The sequence below is a fragment of the Haematobia irritans genome, chromosome 4 (genome assembly GCF_050003625.1).
Source record: "Haematobia irritans isolate KBUSLIRL chromosome 4, ASM5000362v1, whole genome shotgun sequence".
NCBI lineage: Eukaryota > Metazoa > Arthropoda > Insecta > Diptera > Muscidae > Haematobia > Haematobia irritans.
This window is the reverse complement of record NC_134400.1, coordinates 179,477,219-179,491,650: the sequence shown is the minus strand read 5'-3', so window position 1 is coordinate 179,491,650 and position 14,432 is coordinate 179,477,219. Positions and strand designations below refer to the sequence as shown.

Sequence of the window (14,432 nt, the reverse complement as noted above, 5' to 3'; positions counted from 1 at the left end):
TCGAAAATCGAATAATCGATTATTCGAATTTTGGCATGAAAATTTAAAAACGTCGAAATCGATTATTAACCTAAAAATAATCGCAAAATCGATTTTAGTGTTTTATTCATTGGTTTCAATTAAATCGAAATCTATATGTAATGAAACCAGCACTTATTTCTTAATTTTTATTTTTAGAATTGTATTACCAATAAGAATAAAAATTCTGATTTAATTAAATAAAATAAAATAATTGGGGCCACCGTGGTTAGCATGCCCGCCTTGCATACACAAGGTCGTGGGTTCGATTCCTGCTTCGACCGAACACCAAAAAGTTTCTCAGCGGTGGATTATCCCACCTCAGGGGTTCAAAGCTTTTCTAAGTGGTTTCACTGCAATGTGGAACGCCGTTCGGACTCGGCTATAAAAAGGATAAGAGAGAAGTTCACCAATGTGGTATCGGGCTGCCACCTAACCTAACCTAAATAAAATACCAAATTGGTAAAAATGAATCCTTTGTGTTTTCCATTTCCTTGCATTTATTTTTGTATTTGTATTTTTTGTATTTTTATTGTTATTAAATCTCGCACAACAAGAACATAGAATTCTTATAATTACAGTACGAGGATAAACTCCGTAATGGTTGAAAGAAAATTTAATATCTTAAAGCTAACAATGGAATATTATTAAATAATTGGAAGAAATTATGAAAAAAGAAAAATGAAATAATTTAAAAATACAATATATAAAAAAAAATATAAATAAATTAAATAAATTAATTAATTAATTAATGCCTACTCAATTTTGAAGCAATAAAACAATGAAAAAAAGAAATAAAGAAAAAAATAGTGGAAAATAACGAAACACTTGTATCGTGAGTTTGAGAGAATTTTAATTATTTTCAAACAAACAATCATGATTGCTTAAAATATTCTAAAAGTTTGTCCTTAAAATTTAACGCGTTACTGGTGGTTTGCAGTTCATGTGGAAGAGAGTTATTTATACGGGTAATTATTTGGGGAAATAATGATTCATATATGTTAATAATTTTATATTGAACATTTTAAAAATATATTAAACTAATTAAAAACAAAATTAACATGTTTGACCAGAACACTATTGTTGATAACACTCACAAAAAGAAAAATAGACTTCATAAAATCGAATATTTTGTGGAATCATTATTTCTATGAAATTCGATTATGAAAAATCGAATATTCGAATTTTGATTGGTAAAAATAATCGAAAATCGATTTTTGATTAAAATTGAATAATCGAAGAGTCGAAAAATCGATTATTGGTTTGTACTATAGATCCCCAGGACCGATCCTACTTTGGTCGTTGTTTAGTACAGACTGTAAAGAAACTGGCAGCTTTTCTTATCAACCACCAAGTGATGATGCATACAGTATTCATGTATTTATCGATAAGTATAATATGGGTATTACCGATTATAAATAATATAGGTACTATCGATTATAAAATTAATTGCCAATAGCCAGATATTTCACAACTACAATTAAATAGAAATTTTCAATTCTTGTTGAATCTTAAAATCAAAAATAATATTTTTCTTTTTTCATTTTTTAAAATTTTTTTGTTTTGCTTTATTTTATATTATTTATATAAATTTTCATAAATGAAAATTCCTAGCAGAAAAAATATTGTAAAACATGATAAATTCAACAATAATTTTTTTTTCATGAATTATTTATGTTACTGTTATTATTATTATTATTATTATTTTTGTTTTTGATACCAAAAATTTAATTATTCACAATAAAAATTTCTGTTGACAAATCTCCAATGCACCAATAAACACATATACATTTACCTCCTTCCCTATCCATATTTAGATAATTGGATTTGAACATTTGTACTTTGGTGACGATTGAGAATAGACTGCAACCAGTTTTGAAATTTCTTGCGAGCCCCTCAGAAATATCTTCCATCGTAGGGATGATAACAGGTTCGTCCAAAAAGTAGCAATCCAATGTCGAAGAGGTACTTATATAATATATAATATAAAAAAGTTTAACATTTCTATTGTAACATATATATATATATATATATATATATATATATATATATATATATATATATATATATATATATATATATATATATATATATATATATATATATATATATATATATATATATATATATATATATATATATATATATATATATATATATATATATATATATATATATATATATATATATATATATATATATATATATATATATATATATATATATATATATATATATATATATATATATATATATATATATATATATATATATATATATATATATATATATATATATATATATATATATATATATATATATATATATATATATATATATATATATATATATATATATATATATATATATATATATATATATATATATATACCCTGCCAACATTTATTGCATTTGGGGGCGCCCCACTACGTCGAAAACAGTCGTATACGATATCCAAAACTCCTCGGAAAAGCGCCATCACTATTGAGAAGTTGTACCACGCCAAGTTACTACAAAAAAATGTATCGCATGAGTGCAATTATTAGGTGCCCTTCTGGACACATTTAGAAGGACGTCAATAAGATCCCCTTCAAACAATCAGAGAAAGTACATTTTAAGATAGTTGTAAAAGAATCATTGTGGTCAAGTAAAACACGATTGTTTAGATGTTTATTAATTTTATTAAACGTTTATAAAATCTCATAAATATAACATTTATACGGCTATCGCATCACATTTAACATATTTTTATGCATTAATAAAAGATTGATGTTGAGTTACAAGTTGCAAGTTACATGTTGTAGCGTCTATCAGCCAATGCTTTTATTCCCAATGGAGGCAGCGTGTCTGGAAAAATATTTGAAAAACTATCACTTTATTCCATTTGGAAAGTCAAAAATTTTCACCAATACACCTTTCACAATTTTAAGCTAAATACCCTGCCAACATTTTTTGAATTTGGGGGCGCTTCTGAGTATCCCCACTACGTCGAAAACAGTCGTATACGATATCCAAAACTCCTCGGAAAAGCGCCGTCACTATTGAGAAGTTGTACCACGCCAAGTTACTACAAAAAAGTATCGCATGAGTGCAATTATTAGGTGCCCTTCTGGATACATTTAGAAGGACGCCAATAAGAGCCCCTTCAAACAATCAGACAAAGTGCATTTTAAGATAGTTGTAAAAGAAACATTGTGGTCAAGTAAAACACGATTGTTTAGATGTTTATTGATTTTATTAAACATTTATAAATTCTCATAAATATAACATTTATAAGACTATCACATCACATTTAACATATTTTTATGCATTAATAAAATGTTGAGCGTCTATCAGCCAGTGCTTTTATTTCCAATGGAGGCAGCGTGCCTGGAAAAATATTTGAAAAACTCTCACTTTATTCCATTTGGAAAGTCAAAAATTGTTCACCAATATACCTTTCACAATTTTAAGCGAAATAACTATCTTTTCAGCACTTCATTATCATTTTTATTTAAATAAATTATAAGAAGCTAGATGTGCTTGGTGTTTCACAAAATATAAAATGGCTCTTGTAACAATAGTGATGACAAAGTACTTTCAAGCGAATAGTGATGGCAAAATACTATCACAGTTGGCGATTGTTGCAGTGTCACTTACGATTCTGTGGTAGCGATGAGGATGAAATGGAACTTTGAAATGCTGGCAGGGTAACTATGTTTTCAGCACTTCATTATCGTTTTTATTTAAATAAATTATAACAAGCTAGTTGTGCGTGGTGTTTCACAAAATATAAAATGGCTCTTGTATGTTAACAATAGTGATGGCAAAATACTTTCATGCGTATAGTGATGCAAAATACTATCACAGTTGGCGATTGTTGCAGTGTCACTTACGAGTCTGTGGTAGCGATGAGGATGAAATGGAACTTTGAAATGCTGGCAGGGTAGTACCGGCCTTTAAATCTAAATATTCAACAATTTAAGGACGATTTCTTTATAAATCTCATATATGTGTTTCTTTATTTTAAGGAAAATTTGCCTTAGTTCAAAGACATGCGACTTTAACGGAGGGACGCAAATTTTCAAAAAATTTGTGTCCTAAATTTAAAGAAAAAAATTGTTGAAGCAACGATTATAAACTTTATCTTAATTAAAATGTCGTTATTTCAAAGAAATTTGACCTTAATATTTTGTAAATTGCACATGCTAAAATGTAGGTTGCGTAATCTTTAATATCACGTAAATATTTTTTTCAGTGTGTCATATGGAGTTCACTATTTTTGAGTGTATTGATTCCGAGCCAAAGAAACAAGAAATTAGGGATACATTTACAAAGCAATTCACTATTCAATTTAGGTTTTATGAAATCTTTAATCGTTTTTCATAGTGTAAAATCAAAAACCTTCATAATCATCTTAACTGCAACTTCAAATTCCAAATTCAGACTCAACTTCAAATAGATATTATCGCATGTTTTAGGTGAGTATTAAGTTCGAGTTTAGCCGCTAATTTTCACTAAAGGTGGGTATTAAGTTCGAGTTTAGCCGCTAAAATCGTCACTTTTTCACGATTACATTTCTTTAATAATCCATTTTAAGGAATACAAACTTTGTGAAAATTTGCTTTGGGATATTCCCCATCGAGTTATAATAAAAATTGGCAACAAATATGTATAATTTTATGACTTCTTTTACTGATTTAGTTTTAACTTTAGTGAAAATATAAAATCTCTATTCCAATAACTTTATTTTAGTTCATGGAATTAATATGTTTCGAGAAAGTTTCCTTTAAGGTGAGTACTATGTTCGGATTTTTCACCAAAACACTAAATTAAAACTACAAATATATTTATGAAGACGATTATATTTTGATCAAGTCTTGTCAAATAATGGATGGAAAAGATCCAAGGAATTGGTTGCATATAATTTTATATTTCTAAATTAATTAATGAAAAAAAGTAACCGTGAAAATAAGCTGGTTTTCAGCTTGAAAACTGAACATAGTACTCAGCTTTACCAGAGAATGAAGCCGACCCATTTTTGTCGGCGGCGGCTGACATTAGATTTTTGCCTCCGGCGGCGGGCAATTATCCATTATGCGCCCTGAAAACTATAAGTTTATCCGGACGACAGTGCTCGTTTCGAACATATCCCATATATTGACCACATTATAAGTTAATCGATACTGCTGCATGTTTAGGAGATCGATAACACATTTACCGATTATTTAGTTTTTATAAATTATACGATTTATATAATTAGTAATACATTTTTCTGGTTTAAATTTCTGATAATTTTGTTGTACGATTAATCTCAAAGTGATCTATCCCAACAAACACAGGATGAGCGTTTTTCAACTGCAACAACTTTTCAGTTTGAGGGTAAATATAATTTTCAACATAAATTCAACTTGACTTGAAATAGCTCATCTTCAATACATCTTCAAATTGTTTGCGAATTACTTCCAATTTGCCAAAATGTTGACGAAATCTTTGAAAAGGTGTTGAAGATAATATGAGAAAACTTTGACCAAACACTACCCTAAAATGCAACGAAAAAACCATGTGGTTTTCAATACTTATTTGTGCAACGAAGTTCGTGGTCAATTGCAAGAAATAAAAAAATGGAAAATTTTAGACAACCAAATAGTTTATAAAAATAGGTAAGTGAAAATAAAAAATGAAATAAAACTTTAAGGAAGTCACTAAATGTATATCTCTTTGCAGAAAACTAAAATTATGGATTCTACGTTCTTGAAAACATTAAAAAGCTGACCGATGAAAAAATGGTGGACAATTAACTGGAACTGCTTCAAATAGTTTATAATAATTCGTATGTCAATATGAAAAATTAAATCAACACTTTAGAGAAGTCACTAAATCTAAATCTCTTTGCAGAAAACTAAAATCTTTGGATGCTACATTCTTCCAAACATTAAGAAGCTGACCAATGAAAAATGAGTGGCTTATCGACAAGAACCACCATGCAAAAATTGGTCCATAATTATATATAGCCCCCATATAAACCGATTCCCAGATTTGGTTTGCGGATCCTCTAAGAGAAGAAAATTTCATCCGATCCGGCTGAAATTTGATACATGATATTAGTATATAGTCTCTAAGAACCATTCAAAAATTGGTCCATATCAGCCCATAATTATATATAGCCCCTATATAAACCGATCCCCAGATTTGAACTCCGGAGCCACTTGGACGAGCAAAATTCATCCGATCCGGTTGAAATTTGCAACGTGGTGTTAATATATGGCCGCTAATAACCATGCCAAAATTGGTCCATATCGGTCTATAGTTATATATAGCCGATCCCCAATCACACAAAAATTGGTCCATATCGGTTCATAATCATGCTTGCCACTCGAGCAAAAATAATCTAGCAAAATTTGTGGAAATTTTATTCCTATAGAAAATTTTGTCAAATTTTATTTCTATAGAAAATTTTGGCAAAATTTTATTTCTGTAGAAAATGTTGTCAAAATTTTAAATCTGTAGAGAATGTTGTCAAAATTTTAAATCTTTTGAAAATTTAGTAAAAATTTTATTTCTATAGAAAATTTTGTCAAATGTTATTTCTATAGAAAATTTTGTTAAAATCGTATTTCTATAGAAAATTTTGTCCAAATTTTACTTCTATAGAAAATGTTGTCAAAATTTTATTTTGTCAAAATTTTATTTCTATAGAAATAAAATTTTCCACACATACACGCTCACAAAAAATCGCTTCTGTAACATATGCTCCCAAACATATTTAGCTTCAAGCATATACATTTTTGGCTATTGCCCAAACATTTATGTGTTTGATCTCTTCCAATATATAATATGTTTGAAAGCATATTGGTCTAAACAATATATGTTTGGGTAGTCAATTTCCAATCATTTTGTATTTTTGCATCCAAATTCAATAATGTTGTCTTCCAAAAACAATATGTTATTATGTGAACATATAATATGTTTGGAAGCATTTTGCACCCAAAAATATTATATGCGTAAAAAAATTCTCCCAAACAATATTGTGCTCAAAATTTTATTTATTTATATATTTACAATCATAATGAATTATGAAAATAAACAGGTAATATAGATGCTAACAACATAGGTTTCGACCTGAATGCTTAAAATTTTGTTTCTGCCCAATTGTATATTCCCCCACATCTTTCTCACTTCCACGAGATTTTTTAGTTCTTAGCACCTTTTTCTGTACACAGAAAAAAATATCACCAAAATATTTCCAATTAAAAAGTTAATTGAAGTTGAAAATGTTTTCAATTAATAAATTAATTGATACAATTAACTTTTTAATCATGATAGAAACATTAAGTTAATTAAGCCAGTGATTGAAAATTTTAAAATTTTTAATTAAAAAATTAATTGATACAATTAACTTTTTAATCAAATTCGGAAGACTTATTCAGTCAAAAAAAGTGCTGATTTTTTTTTAAATTTTTAATTAAAAATGTATTTCAAACAATGATTTGTTAATCCAAATAAAAACTCTAAGTCAATTCAGAAAGTAATTAAAAATAGTTACCTTTTTTAATTAATAAATTAATTGAGTTTTGCAATCAACATCAATTAAATTTTTAATTGAATCAATTAAAAAATTAATTGAAATTTGCTGAAAAAATCAATTAATTCTTTAATCAAGAATTTTTTCTATGCCCAATTAAAACTGTGATTGATACTATCATTTTCGTGATTGAAGACATTTCAATTAAAAAATTAATTGGATCAATTAATTTGGTGATTGAATCAGAAAAAATTTTTTTTTTGTGTGTAATACAAACATTGTAGAAGAAATTATTCAATTGTATGATTTTTTTTATTTTAATTTTACCTTTTGCCGGACGGGGATTCGAACAGCGGACCACACAGTTTGTAAGGATCAAAGAAGTAGCTGATCAATTGCCCAAGGAAAAATAAAATGTTAATTTTGTAATAACAAGCAACAACCACCAACTTAATTCAATATCGCTCCGTGTTAAATAGCGCTCCAAGCAACTAAACACATATATGTTTATAGGCTATTTCTAAATGAATATATGTTTGCATCCAAGCATATTATATTTACAAACATTTTATGTCCCAAACATAATATGTTCTAACATATTAACATATATGTCCCAAACATGTTATGCTAGTTTATGAACATTATATGCTTGCACTCAAAAATATTGTGTTTAAAAATTTGTGTTCCAAACATATAATGTTTATAGCCAAACATATGAAAAACAGTCTTTTTCATCCGTGTACATAAAATGCTCTTCTCAAGGCAAAAAAACAAGCTGTTTTTTTTTCCAAATGTCCATTCTCTTGGTTCCGAATGTCTATACTCTTTACTCCGAATACTCATTTTAATAATTTAATTATATTTAGGCTTAAGCATATCAAATTTTTGGCGAAGCCATATTAAAATGCCAAGCGGACAGCCAAAGCAAATGAACACATATGTTAAAACAGTTTTTCGAAACAACATACAAGCAATTTTACAGAAATTGCTCTATTTTGATTCTCTCCCCAGCAAAAAAATTTGGAAGTTCTTCCAAAGGCAGAACTTTAAAAGCACTTCCAGAAGATGCACTCCCAATAATGTTCTTTATTTCAACTACCCAGGAAGTTCTTTTACTTCAATTTTTTATAACTTGGTTTTTTCATACTTTTAATGGATAATTTTAACTTTTATTGTTTCAAATAGGTTAAAAACGGAGTAAGACTTCATAAAATGGTACAAATCATTTAAATTTTGTCGAAAAAAATGCTAAATCCAATCTGAAAAAATTGTGAATTTTTGAAAATATTTGAGGTCTAACGTTTCCGACAAGCGTTAGAATCCATTAAAAATTATAAAAAATTATTTATTTGAAAAAATATCACAGAATTTTTTAATTTACATCCAAAACATTGAATTCGGATCACACCTAAAGAAGTGATGCAAATTCAGTGCATCGGCTGTTGAAATGGAGAACTTCCGTCCTATGACAAGCCCATGTTAAATTCATCGCTTCTGCGTCAATTTTGCACCACTTCCGGATCCAAAAAGAACATTTTCATTACTTTTTTGGCGACGCTTTTTTTGCTGGGTCGCTGTGTTATGTTGATATGTTTCGTCCACCCTCCTTGTTTCCATCTCTATTTCTTTCTCTACTCTCTCCCTGTCGCTCTCTGAATAAAATACCACAACATATACTATATGTTTACTCGAAATTTGTAAATTTATATATGTTTACATTCACACATATTATTTTTATGAAACTTTTATGTCACAAATATATATAGTAATTCTGGTTTAGGAACATTACATTTTTACACTTAAATATATTGTGTTTAAAACATTCTGCCCGAAACACATGTTGTATGAAAAACTTATTTTTCTAACAGTGTATAAATATTAATACTCTTTTGGTATTATTTTCAATACCATATTGGTATTTTCATAACACCGTATGGTACTTTCAAGCTTTGCTCAGGGCCGGCCCTGAGTCGATCAAGCCATGTCCCTCCGTCTGTGAACACATATTTCTGATAAATGCCTAGGTCACAGTCTTAGTCAAATCGACTTCAATTTTGGTATATGTATGTATTTTGAGAACCCTATTGATTTTGGAAGAAATCGGCTGAGTTTTAGATATAGCTCCCTTATATATCCGAAAATGTTCTCTTAGTTTCAAAAAAAAAAGATGCAAAAATACTCAAAATATATATTAGCCTACTTTTAAAGTTTTTTTTTTTTTTTGTCTTAACTCTTAATATTCAAATCTCAGTTAATTTAAAGATTATTTCTTTAAATCATCCTTTACTTTCATTGCAATTTTTTTTAATTCACTACACTATTCGACTTTAACGAAGGAACGCAGATTTAAAAAATTCGTGTTATAAATTTTAAGAAAAAAATGTTTAAAGCAAATATTTTGAACTTTCTTTTAATTAAAATTTTTTCGACTTTTTTTTTTTTGCTTATAGAAAATGATAATCGTAAATAAAAAAATTAAAACAAAATATGAATTGTTCGAAAAAAAACCTATACCATACAAATTCTTATATTGTTAGAAATTATTGTATGAAGATTTACGACTTTTTTGACGTATGGTAATAAAATACGAAATTACAACAGACAATCTCTGCTAAACAGCTTTCCATCTACTATAAATATTACACCCATATTTGCACAACTTTTATGAACTATCTATGGCAACACTACCCTTCTATCCTAATTATTTTCATACGAAATATTTCACCATCACCGGTGAATCCCCCCATTGCCAAGCTCAAGCTATATAAACATCGTACTATGTGAGTGAGTGCATATATGTTCGTTCCGATACAAACTTTGGCTATAGCATAGTTTATACTTGCTTACTTTTATATATACGTTTACTATACAAACAAAATAATATGATAAAATTTCTCTATATGTGAGTGAACACTTACATTTGAAGTAATTTTAATTAATTCCACAAAACTGCAAATAATTATTGAACCACTGCAATTGTTAGTTTTATCTCCCGCAGTCGTAATACTTTTCAGTTTAAATCGCACTAAGTGAATGGAAGGTATACCGATAACATTTGTTGTCCATAAATGATTAGAAACTTTTAAAATCGAATAAGCTCACGTCATTTACGATCAGTGGTGCCAGCAATAAGAAAATTCTTTATATGTATCTCAATAGGGATGATAAAGCACAGTTGTTTCGTGGTTTGCCACAACAAATTTCAAATTTTTTCCAAAATAGGACCAAAATTCTATCCAACGGACCAAATTTCCTATTTCGAAGAAAAATGCTTTAAAAAGTATTCTATTGTTGTACATAGTACTTTTATTAAAAAAACAAGTAAGGAAAGTCTAACATAAAGTCGGGCGGGGCCGACTATATTATACCCTGCTCCACTTTTTATACCCTGCGCCACACTGTGGAACAGGGTATTATAAGTTAGTGCATATGTTTGTAACACCCAGAAGGAGACGAGATAGACACATGGTGTCTTTGGCAATAATGCTCAGGGTGGGTCCCTGAGTCGATATAACCATGTCCGTCTGTCCGTCCGTCCGTCTGTATGTGAACACATTTTTGTGATCAACGTCTAGGTCGCAATTTAAGTCCAATCGCCTTCAAATTTGGCACATGTTCCTAATTTGGGTCAGAATAGAACCCTATTGATTTTGGAAGAAATCGGTTCAGATTTAGATATAGCTCCCATTTATTTTTTCGCCCGATATGCACAAATATGGAGCCAGGAGCCAGAGTTTTATACCGATTTGCTTGAAATTGTGTACAACACTTAGTCGTATAGTCAAATGTGCAAAATTTTATTGAAATCGGTTCAGATTTAGATATAGCTCCCATATATATCTTTCGCCCGATATGGACTAATATGGTCCTAAAAGCCAAAAATTTTGGCCCAATTTGGTTGAAATTTTGCACAGGGAGTAGATTTAGCATTGTAGATATGCGTGCCAAATTTGATTAAAATCGATTCAGATTTAGATATAGCTCCCATATATATCTTTCGCCCGATATGGACTAATATGGTCCTAGAAGCCAGAGTTTTGGCCCAATTTGTTTGAAATTTTGCACTAGGAGTACAATTAGTAGTGAAGTTAAGTGTGCCAAATTTTATTGAAATCGGTCTAGATTTAGATATAGCTCTCATATATAGCTTTCGCCCGATTTACACTCATATGACCGCAGTGGCCAATCTTTTACTCCGATTTAGTTGAATTTTTTCACAGAGAGTAGAATTCGAATTGTAGCTATGCGTGCCAAATTTGGTTTGAAATCGGTTCAGATTTAGATATAGCTCCCATATATAGCTTTCGCCCGATTTACACTCATATGACCGCAGTGGCTAATCTTTTACTCCGATTTAATTGAAATGTTGCACAGGGAGTAGAATTAGCATTGTAGCTATGCGTGCCAAATTTGCTTGAAATCGGTTCAGATTTAGATATAGCTCCCATATATAGCTTTCGACCGATTTACACTCATATGACTACAGAGGCCAATTTTTTGCTCCGATTTAGTTGAATTTTTTCACAGAGAGTAGAATTAGAATTGTAGCTATGCGTGCCAAATTTGGTTGAAATCGGTTCAGATTTAGATATAGCTCCCATATATAGCTTTCGCCCGATTTACACTCATATGACCGCAGTGGCTAATCTTTTACTCCGATTTAATTGAAATGTTGCACAGGGAGTAGAATTAGCATTGTAGCTATGCGTGCCAAATTTGCTTGAAATCGGTTCAGATTTAGATATAGCTCCCATATATAGCTTTCGACCGATTTACACTCATATGACTACAGAGGCCAATTTTTTGCTCCGATTTAGTTGAATTTTTTCACAGAGAGTAGAATTAGAATTGTAGCTATGCGTGCCAAATTTGGTTGAAATCGGTTCAGATTTAGATATAGCTCCCATATATAGCTTTCGCCCGATTTACACTCATATGACCACAGAGGCCAATTTTTTACTCCGATTTAGTTGAAATTTTGCACAGGGAGTAGAATTAGCATTGTAGCTATGCGTGCCAAATTTGGTTGAAATCGGTTCAGATTTATATATAGCTCCCATATATATGTTTTTCTGATTTCGACAAAAATGGTCAATATACCAACATTTTCCTTGTAAAATCGCCACTGCTTAGACGAAAAGTTGTAAAAATGACTCTAATTTTCCTAAACTTCTAATACATATATATCGAGCGATAAATCATAAATAAACTTTTGCGAAGTTTCCCTAAATTGCTTCAGATTTAAATGTTTTTTACTAACATTGTGTTCCACCCTAGTGCATTAGCCGACTTAAATTTTGAGTATATAGATTTTGTAGAAGTCTATCAAATTCTGTCCAGATCGAGTGATATTTAAATGTATGTATTTGTGACAAACCTTTATATATAGCCCCCAACACATTTGACGGATGTGATATGGTATCGAAAATTTAGATCTACAAAGTGGTGCAGGGTATAATATAGTCGGCCCCACACGACTTTAGATTTTCCTTACTTGTTATATCTAAATTTTTGATACCATATTCAGAGGCGGTTCAATGGTCGCTGTCCACTCAGCCGACTGTCGATTGGATTCAGGAGTGTAGTGATGGAACCATGTTTAATCCATTGTCACATATCGACGGAAAAACTCGGGTGTATTACGAGTTAACAGCTGCAAACACCGCTCCGAATCATCAACACGTTGTTGTTTTTGGTCAAATGTGAGCCCGCGCGGCACCCATTTTGCACAGAGCTTCCGCATATCCAAATATTGATGAATGATATGACCAACACGTTCCTTTGATATCTTTAAGGCCTCTGCTATTTCGATCAAATTCATTTTACGGTCATTCAAAATCATTTTGTGGATTTTTTTGATGTTTTCGTCGGTAACCACCTCTTTCGGGCGTTCACTGCGTTCACCGTCCTAAGTGCTCATTTCACCACGCTTGAATTTTGCATACCAATCAATTATTGTTGATTTCCCCGGGGCAGAGTCCGGAAACTCATTATCAAGCCAAGTTTTTGCTTCCACCGTATTTTTTCTTTTTCAGAAAACAGTATTTTATCAAAACACGAAATTCCTTTTTTTCCATTTTTTTCACAATAACAAAAGTTGCTTCACAAAAGACGCTCTATCTATCTCACAAACTAATTGACTTACAGACGTCAAATTTTGACACGAATCATTTGAAGGTTGGTACTATATAAAAATAATGTGCATTTAATACTACCCAATAAACACAGTATGAGCGATTTTCAAAAGCAACAACTTTTCAGTTTGATGGTAAATATAATTTTCAACATAAATTCAACTTGACTTGAAATAGCTCATCTTCAATACATCTTCAAATTGGTTGCGAATTACTTCCAATTTGCCAAAATGTTGACGAAATCTTTGAAAAGGTGTTGAAGATAATATGAGAAAACTTTGACAAAACACTACCCTAAAATGCAACGAAAAAACCATGTGCTGTTCAATACTTATTTGTGCAACGAAGTTCGTGGTCAATTGCAAGAAATAAAAAAAGGCAAATTTTAGACAAATAACCAAATAGTTTATAAAAATAGGTAAGTGAAAATAAAAAATGAAATACAATTTTAAGGAAGTCACTAAATGTATATCTCTTTGCAGAAAACTAAAATTATGGATTCTATGTTCTTGAAAACATTAAAAAGTTGACCGATGAAAAAATGGTGGACAATTAACTGGAACTGCTTCAAATAGTTTATAATAATTGGTACGTCAATATGAAAAATTAAATCAACACTTTAGAGAAGTCACTAAATTTAAATCTCTTTGCAGAAAACTAAAATCTTTGGATGCTACATTCTTGCAAACATTAAGAAGCTGACCAATGAAAAATGAGTGGCTTATCGACAAGTAAAAGTTTCCAGAAACATTACAAATGCAACCAATTAAAATTGT

At 30.1% G+C, this 14,432-nt stretch overlaps 1 long non-coding RNA gene across 2 annotated transcripts; it reads right to left on the bottom strand.

The window, feature by feature from the left end:
• Nucleotides 1–2,721: 2,721 nt before the first annotated feature.
• Nucleotides 2,722–10,715, bottom strand: LOC142232823 (uncharacterized). 2 transcript variants are annotated; one of them, XR_012721220.1, is made up of 3 exons: nt 10,441–10,715; nt 2,933–3,124; nt 2,722–2,865 (listed from the first exon to the last, which is right to left on the bottom strand). It is a non-coding gene; the product is annotated as an uncharacterized LOC142232823 (long non-coding RNA). The 2 variants fall into 2 exon arrangements; XR_012721219.1 differs by having other exon boundaries at nt 2,933–3,085; nt 10,441–10,713.
• Nucleotides 10,716–14,432: the final 3,717 nt, after the last annotated feature.